At 38.8% G+C, this 9,810-nt stretch overlaps 1 non-coding gene across 1 annotated transcript; it reads right to left on the bottom strand.

Moving 5' to 3' along the window:
- Nucleotides 1–626: 626 nt before the first annotated feature.
- LOC143360104 (U12 minor spliceosomal RNA) lies at nt 627–776 on the bottom strand. The gene has a single exon (XR_013083210.1). It is a non-coding gene; the product is annotated as a U12 minor spliceosomal RNA (small nuclear RNA).
- Nucleotides 777–9,810: the final 9,034 nt, after the last annotated feature.

Below are 9,810 nucleotides of genomic sequence, written 5' to 3' on the forward strand. Positions count from 1 at the left end.
GTATTACTTTCTGTGCATTGCTTGAGGAAATATTGCACTTTGTCTTCGAAAGGACCTTTATTACATTTAAGAAATTTTTATGCAGCTGGCGGGATTCGAACTCGTGACTTACCGTTTAATTGATGATGTGCTTCCTCACTGAGCCCATGCGAACCTATATTTGTTAGATTCATTACTTTTTAGACTTATAAAGGTCAAATCGTATCAAATCATATAATTATTAGAAGAGATAAACTTCTGCTAAAAATATTGTTTAGATAAAAATCTAACTACTTTATTTTTAATAAAGCATATTATTAATAGTATAGTAACGACAAACAGATATTATATATTTTCTGAAGTACTTCCATCGTAAGGAAGCATTGAAACACATAGAATATATTTACTAAATAAACAAAAACATTTTATTGTGAAAATATGAAATAAAGATTTATTTAATATTTAGAAAAAAATATTTTTCTCGTAACATGAAATGCATATTTTCCTGAATATTTAAAAAGAAATATTTTTTACTTAATATAAAATAAATATATTGCATGTATATTCGAATATTAAAAAAAGATTGAACTCTTTTTAATATTATATGAATATGTGTATACAATATTTTGTGCTACTAGGGTAATTACGAGGTAGATCGCTTCACCCGGCTGCGCGAAAAAGTAGTTCGCGCTACCTTGGGACGACCTTTGCCCCTTCAAAAATATGGTCGCTTTATAGTCAGCATAGCTAAGCGTTACCAAAGCTCTATATTTTCCTTACTCATTAGTTTAAGGCACGATTTCATGCAGCGTCGTCCTGCCTTATAAAGTACCGCTGTTAATTTTCTCTTGCGAGAAATGTTCAAGGAATTTGCCATCTATCGGCTACTCCTTCGTACTACTATGCACGCGGCGGGAAACTCAACTTGCGCCGACGTACTATCAAATGCAAAATTAGTTGCATACAATGATTGCTTATCATTCTCTGAAATATTTTTTTCCTTTAATATTTTACGACACTGTGATATATGTAAAGCGATCATATTTTGTCGATGCGAATAAAAATATAATAAAGATACGTAAATATTAATGTAAATAAACTATCATAAATTTCCGATATCGCGTTGCCTCATATATTTAAAGGAAAAAATTATGGGATTTAGGATAATTTTATTTTAACGTAGCTTTCGCAATTATATTGGCAGTTGTACAACGATGAAAGTTGTATCGGTTACTTTTAACATTATTAAATAGCAAGTTCATCTAGAATTTGATCCAGTTAAACAAATTATAATGCCTGCATTCATTTCGATCGCGTTTTTCTTAGTTCCTTTTCCTCGATCAATAAACCGAGAGATGTACGTTCCTTTGGCATAAAAATTTTAATTACTGTGCTGGAAAGCAAATTGCAAGAGTGAAAAGGGTCCGCCGGGAGTCTTCCTTCGAAAAGACATCATTTTCGAGATGGAGCGCTTTCACGCGAAGATGATGAAGCTGCTAAGCGAACTCTAATGGTTTCATTATGGCGTAATGAACGTTCCGCGATTATATTAGGTTCATTATGCTCGGTGCTTATTAAAATTGCACGGGTGGCCAGGAATATTTTCCCATAAGTTCTGCAACGTGTCTTTCCCTGTATTTTTCCTAATTGATAATACTGCGAGTTGCACATCAAATTCATTAAACGAGATGTTAAAAAGTGACACTTAGCCCGATTTTTAAAGTGTCGGAAAAATTCTAAATATTTTCAACTCTTCAATCGTCTCGTCACGTACAAGTAGGGCTGTAATTTGATATCTTAATCTACAGATCTTAACGTCAGTAATTTTTCGCGGAACGAGTTTTTGGCTTCTCTCTTGAAAAGCAAGAAGTGCAAGTAATCCCCTAATCTTTCGGAACCAGACGATCCGTATACCTCGGCAGTTTCTTTCCGAGTCCCTCGACCTTTATCGCAAAGGAAGATTACGCAACCCCGCGGTGCCGTAATTAACCCCGATGTGTCTCTGACAGTCCGACGACAGTGGTGTGTGGGGGTCAACGTACACAACGTGCACACAGCTCGCACGGAAACTCGTGTCTCTGCGCATGAAGCGCTTGATCCTGCCCCCTCCACCCCTTCCCCCTCCCTTCAATCCTAATTATCTGGCCCGGCATCCCTTCGAAGATCGTATGCACCCCACGCGTCACCGAATAATCCCTCGTGCGACTCCACCGGTGCCCATATTGTGTGCAACCTGTGACATTGTTCCGAACACGTTCGCATTCTCCTCGACCCTTAGCCTCTCGCGTGTACGCCTGCACCTATGGCTCTCTGTTATCCCTTGTTTTGCCCTCTGGCTCTCTCTTTCCCTCTCTCCCTTTCTTTCTCTCTCTCTCTCGTCTTTTCTCTTATTTTCACTTTTGTTTTTCCTTTCCGTAGTTCGCGGTTCCTGCAAAAATGGGGCTGGCTTTGCACGTACGAAACGTAGCCGCGTACACTGCCTGCCAAAAGTTTCCCCTAAACACCACGCGTCTCGTTTCACTATCGATTTTGCATTTTGTTTATTCGTCGCTGAGCAATCATCCTCGGTCGTGACGCTTACTTGCAATTGTATACGTTCTGCTGCATTGTCCGGCAGGATTTCTTCCGGATCGTAGTTAGCAGTCTCAACAATGGCTGTCGAGTTTCGCAAGTAACGTAAGAAACGGCTGGAATTCTGACAAGAATTATTGGGGTCCAAGTGAAAGCGGTGACGGTCGAATTACGGAAGAATGACGCCGTCCAAGCGCAGTGTCCTTCGGCAGCGTCGCCAACACTGCCAAGTTGGTTGCATATTTCGGGGGTTGCAGCAAAATAAAGATAGATAGATATCGATATCAACTGCGACGGGTATCGAATTCAACTATAATTTTGTAACGGAGACTGGACGAGTCGTGAGACTTTTAATGGATTCCATTCGATACGTGGACCATAGAACATTTTTTAAAAAATGTAATTTCTATTTTCTTGTTGCTTATAATTTCATATTTATTTACTTTATTTCATCTTTGCCAACGAAACTTACTTCATGAGCAATTAACACGTTCGCGGACATGAATGCTATAGCATTCAAATTTTAAAGCCAATTTTTATTCATTTAATTTTATACAACCTTAAGAGATCAACTGTCATTACTAATGACAGTTAACTTATTATTATTGTTTATGTCTAATCAGATTTCGGATAGTACAACTAGTTTCAAGAAAAATTGCCTGTCTGTTTTTGCAGCTCACTGAAATTTTTACTGTCCGTGAACGTGTTAATTAGAATAAAACAGTCTTATGTAAATTGTTTAGTGAGTTGTTATATTATCGCATAAAATTATTACAGGTTAAAAAAGAATTTATTTAATCTACTAAAGAACTGTAAGAAAAGTAAGCAGAACCAGAACGAACTTTTGCAGACCGGAGGGGTAACCGGCGCTGTCATATATTTTACAGTTCCGAAAGTTGTCCGCGAAACGCGAACAAAGAGCGGGAATAGAGTAACAAAATGTCATTAAGTTTCTTTTTTCCATTCGAATTCAGACGGGAAGGTCCAACAGAATAAACAGATTAAGTTATTTCTAATGGAAATTTCCGTCTTACCCGGTGCGTAAACTTATGCTTACTTAATAAAGCTAACTTAAGGCAGCCGGCGCGGAAATTCGTTTGTAAGAAGACTTCGTTGAGCACTCAGACAAAGTTGCCGCGTAGTTCTAGGCGGGACGCGATGCCACCCCAAATAACGAGGGTGCAATTTGTCGTCGTGTGCAATATTAAAACCGTCCTCCCTTTTGTTAGGACCTTCGGCGTCGACATTTCTCTCGCATTGTTGACGAGAGGACGCAGCTTACTAGCTCCTTATTATTACTCACTCGCTTCTATATTTCAACATACTCCATAAACCACTCTATTTATGAAATTCTTAATTAGTTTTTTGCATATTATTTCGTTTCTTCGCACCCGTCATCGTCACACATATTTCTGACGTCCACGATCCCCAGTAGTTTACATGGAATCATTGTTCTAGAATCAAATTATGCGAGAGAAACTCATTACGGGCTTTTCATTCCCGGGCCTAAATGTTGATTGTTCCCAGGCTGTAGGAGAATCTGAAAAATTATGAGATACTTCTTGAAGTCTCTAATTTAATGTATTAGTTAAATAAAAATTCGAAGGAAGAAATTAAGCAGAAATTTTCGCTTGGCCCCGAAGGACCCATAAAGCCGTCGGAGGGTTAAAAAGAAACGGGTACTAATTTCCCTAAAATTGGACATCGCGTCTGCTTCTCGGTATAGGCTGGCAAAGGGTTAATTATCATCGACCGACCCGCAAATATGACCTCGCACACACCGAAACGATGTTGAATCGAGCCTGATCGCAGTGACAGAGGGCTAAACGTGAATGATCCCGGAAAGAGGAATGATTGCCGGCGCATCGGAACCGGGTTTAAAACGCGTCCGAAATTACGCGACTGCATCGCTCGCCGTAGCGAATGTTCCCGGCACGGTGGCATTATCGTTACGTCGCACAGTCTGACGAATGGCCTTTTTAGCTGGACAAAATTAACTTTCAAATAAACAAAAACTAACTGTGCTAATATAATCTAAAATAACCATGTATTAAAACCCTTGAATATTAAAACTTAAAATTCTTTTGTTGTATGTTTACAGAGCGTGTAAACTTCACCTAAAAGACGAACACCTAACCTATAAATGAATGGGCCCATTTCCATACGCGCTAGAAATATGTTAAAATGTACTGAGGAGTATTTAAATTTCCTATATACGATGGATATAACGTCTCAAAACATGTATCTTCACTTTAGTAATTCCAAATTATCGATAACATTCCTCTATTTTTGTGAATTAAGTGTCAAAGACGGTACTTATTTTTCCACAGAAACGGCCATGTTACTACTCTTCGTTAATGAATTAGTATATGCCCCACGTCGCCCCACGCGATGATTGTTACATATAATAAAGTAGAGATTCTCTACTTTATTTTAATACCAAAATTGGCTTGCACAACGTTGCAGAACTATACTAATTTTTACAATGAAGTTACGTCGTTTTACGTACACGCTCGTGACAATCATAGCCCGGGCCGGGCATTTCGAACGCAGCCGATGCCGATTACCGTCGCCACTTAGCAGTTTATTTAGTCAACTCGTTGAAACCTATGGATTGGTCTCATTCATTGTATATTGAAGGAATAAACAATGATAAGATCCCCGAGTTTTCCTCTGAACTTTCTTCGTATGAAAATTCGTTTCTTCAGTCGTAAACCCAAATATTTGTCGTAACACAAATACGTTTAGATATATTCTATTTACATTTGTTTATAAGTTATTAGTTTTAGTTATTAGTTTATAAGTTATTAGTTTTATTTATTAGTTTATAAGTTATTTGTTTTTAGCAACCGAACGTTTCTATTTGACACTTTGATTTTGATCTCTGTTATTTCTTTTGTTTTATTCATATTTTCATGTTATTATATTTTTATTAAAATAATAAACAATAATATGAAGTAGAGTCGTTATTTATAAATTGAAACCTTATACTAAACCAAAGAATAATTCTTTCCCGTTAGAATATGTCTGAATCTCCAAAAAGTAACATTTACAATCATTTTTCCAAAATTACATTCTTTTTGTCCATACTTAAAAATGACGTCTTCTTTGACAATATCTACTACTTGTTAAATCATTTTGTGTTACATAGATCCATTACTAACTTTGTTGTATTTTATATTTAATTATAAATCACTTAAAATATATTGTTTAATTAACAAAAACCAACCAAATGTTGTAAAAAATTAATAATTATTCATATTTTATACACCTGTAAACATATTAATCGATAAATATAGAAAAATAGGCGACTTAGAATTTTGTCCAGCTAAAAAGGCCATTCGTCACACTGTGCGTCGGTACAACGGGGTGGTGAGAAATGCGTCGCAGCAGCGGGATGCAGTGGCGGCCTCTCGCACCCTTCAGGGCCTCGGAAAAAAGAGGGTAGTTAGTAGTCTCGTATAGCAAATGCGCGGAGCAGTGGAGATGCGGGGGAACAACGGGCGAAACCGAAACGAACCCGGGTGTAACTCTCGAGGGAATTGATTTGGAACGGTCCAGAGCCACGGGGGGTTTCGTATCGATTGCTCGCGAAACCCAACGGGAACGCATCTACGCGGAATGCAGCCGCTCGCCCTCGACGCCCGCCCTTCATCTTCCGCTCGCCATTGACTCCCAGATGGATTTTCCATGGGTTTCTGAAAGGTTCTCGCCGCGGATAACAACCAACCAGCAGACCTTCCACGGAAAACGAACTTTCCATCGGATTTATACGGGACTTCCCTCTGGCGAACACTATCGATTGGCTTCGCGCATTCCACCCGGCACTATAATAATTTCATCTTCTTCGTGGAAAGTGCAAAATCGTGGTCGCCGCGCATACGTGAGCAAGGAAGGTCTTGAAATGGTGTCTCAAAGACGTCACGAGTTTCGGACGCCATACTTTGATTTTTCTTAACATCCCATCATAAATTAGAATAAATTTTAAAGCAATGCAAATTATTATATTTTCCATCGATTCTCGGTCGCCGAGAAGTGTAAGGTCGCGGGGACCAAAGAATAGTATCTCCTTGAACTTGCGGACAGTCTAGCTAAATCAGCCACAGAAACCTGCAGTGCCTCAACATTACCAATCCCATTTACTGACCTGTATGAGGAGTTCAAGAGAAATGCGCATATACAAACCAAAAAGACTATAACAGAGCAAGGCTTGATGAAGGGGAAAATATTTTTCAACCAATATTATACTGGAAGGTCTAAGCCATGGTTTAAACACGAACGGCTCGCACGAGAATTTATTGTAATTATTAATCGGTGCAGAGCCGATCATTATAGTCTTAATGCGTCTCTATTTCGTGTAGGAATTGTTAGTGACCCGAAATGCGACTGCGGACACAGTAGTCAGGACATTAATCATATTGTTTGGCAATGTAGCCTCTTCGATTTACAGCGATCTGGGCTAATTGAGCAGTTGCGTGAAATTAACCTTCAGTTGCCCTTACGCTTGGAAATGTTGGTTGCCCGACCCAATATTGGGGCTTGTCTTCTTATTTTTAAGTTCTTCAAAAAATGTAATCTTCGAATTTGATTTAATTTAGTGTGGACTGTGTATGTATGAATGTGTATATATATGTATGTATACTGTAAATTGTCTCAGTGCAGCAGAAATAGATCTCGACTGAGATCTGAAATGCTTAAATAAAAAAAAAAAGTATCTCCTGGCCGATATATGTCCGTGGCTAGACCCGTGTTTTGGACATATATCGAGTAAACACTGTACACGTCAGACCTCGAGCGCATTCCTCCATCATCGATGAACATTCCACCCGACGATATTTCATGCTATCCGCAGGTAATTAATACGGGAGAATAACGTATCCGATACAGCTTGAAAAGCGGAGTTTCTGAAATAATTGAGCCGAACACCGATCGATAAATTGGAGCACGTTGGAACGATTTCCGTTTAACGAAAGAGCCACGAAGTCTGAATTCGCAAACGGCGATTACATCCACGCCTGGTCGATGGCTAATGGGAGATTATGCAAGGCAGTTTGGCTAATGGAAAGCGCCCGGGCCTACGTTGCCCGTACGATTACGGCTTAACATTCTCGGATAAACCAGACGAATATTTTAGTCTGCCGCGAGATCATGGCAATTGCACGTTCTTCCCGTGAAAAGGCGGCCGACCACGGTTTCTTTTCTACGCTGCGAAATGGGTACAGTGGATTCTCGATATATGTCAACAACACCGGTCTTCTCAGCGTCATGTATCATCCAGGAGACATACCCGAGCCGTGTTATGTTTATAATCCTCGGCGTCTGAGACCTCTCGAGCTTCGCGGCCCCTCACGGGGTACACTCCGCGGTAGTGGGGATAGTTCCGCGACGTTTATCATCCAGGCCTTGTTGACATATGTAGGGTAAAACTATGCAATACACACCATTTTTAAAGAAAAATCAATAAAAACAATATTTTTCAGTCATTTTTTATTTTATCTGTCAAATCACATAAATTGTTCATTTCTCTTCACAACTATTCCTTGATCATGAACAAAACGTAATAAAAAGTAGCAGAAAATAATTTTTTCTTTTTAACCTTAGGTGGGGCATATTGCAACACAGTTACACACTCTACATAAATTATTCACTACTTTAGGTATATTATGCTTAATAAAGTATTATAAAAGTTTAAACAAAAGCAACAAATACTATAGTTACGAACAAAAATAGAGTAATATCTAATGAAATTACATTATTTCTTATTAAGGGCTGCTCTTTTGACTTTTCGACCACAACGATTGTAAAAAGGATTGTACATTGTACAGAACTCATGTAACCAAGTTAAACATGATATACATTGTATCCAGTCTTCTGTTGATTTAGTACAATAATAGTATTCAGTACACTCTACGCACTTATTAGTGTCTTCATCGAAAATTTCTTCTTCTGAAGTATCCTTATTCACTTCTATCTCATTGCTACTTTCAGAAGAAGATGTTCTATTCTTACTTCTTTTTGTCTTTGGTTTAGTATTTCTATACCTTTTTTTTTGGTCTTTGGTTTCTTTTCAGGATGTTTATTCTTGGCTAAATCTTTAGTATGTTCTAAAGAACAGTGTTCTGTTTGGCATGTTCTTTGCTAGGAACTGTTGAACGACCTAAAGGAACTTTAGATTTCCCTGTACTAATATGCCTTCTTAGAGTCCTTGAAGGTATACTGAACACTCTAGAAGCTTCGTTAACTCCCATTTGTTTGGTCTTTACCTTCTCCATTGGCTCATTGAGATCTTTCTCAGACCATGATGCCCTCAATGTAGTCCTTACATATTTACGCGGCATTTCTATTAACAATTACGAAAAAAATGCGTCATAATACATAAACAATATGATTTTGAAGGTGGGGCGTATTATCCAATAACGATTGGGGCGTTTTGTAAATTCTTGGATACAAAACGCCTCGGGGTAAATTTGGTAATGAATCATTGACAAGAGGCGTGGGTAACATCGATTTAAAGAGGTTAGTTTTTCTACTTTTGAAACATATACGTTAATTTATCATACAAGAAATAGTGACTTAGAAAGCTGAATTTGTTTAGTACTCACCGCAAATTGTTCAGAAGCCGAAATTCGAAAGTTTTGAATATTTTTCGATGAAATGTAATAATTACGCATATACCTTAGCAGCGTCTGTGGGCGACTGAGGTAGGTTCGATCGTATCGTTTGCAACGGCGTATACTTACTTATATGCGTAATACAATGGTGAGGCGTTTTGTAAACCGGGGCGTATTGTATAGTTTTACCCTAGAGGAATCACTGGAAATTAATGGCAAATCACGCGAGTCTAACACTGGTGGGCTAGTCACTGTAGTGTTAAATCTAAAATAAATGAATGATAGTTCCGATAAGCCGTGGGGGCATAAAAGTGAAACGATCCCTTTGAAAACGGAGATTGAACCGTGCGAAGGCAAGTAATGGCAACATCTACAACAATATTTTCATCGGGTATGTCGGTTACACCGTTCCATAAGCATCGAAAATATTTAATAGCCAACCGAGCGATCATTTATTTATTCGTCGGGGCTGCGCGCAATCCCGCTGAGCGGCGGGTTTCCATCACTCAATGCTATCGGCCGAAACGCGATCCGACATTATCGCGTGATCATCGGCGACCAAATGGCCGTGGCCGGGGCAGAAATTGCATTCGATCAACGGAATAAATCACGCGGGTCGCTCCCGCGTTATATCGAATACGGCCGGGAA

The sequence above is a fragment of the Halictus rubicundus genome, chromosome 12 (assembly GCF_050948215.1).
Source record: "Halictus rubicundus isolate RS-2024b chromosome 12, iyHalRubi1_principal, whole genome shotgun sequence".
Lineage (NCBI taxonomy): Eukaryota > Metazoa > Arthropoda > Insecta > Hymenoptera > Halictidae > Halictus > Halictus rubicundus.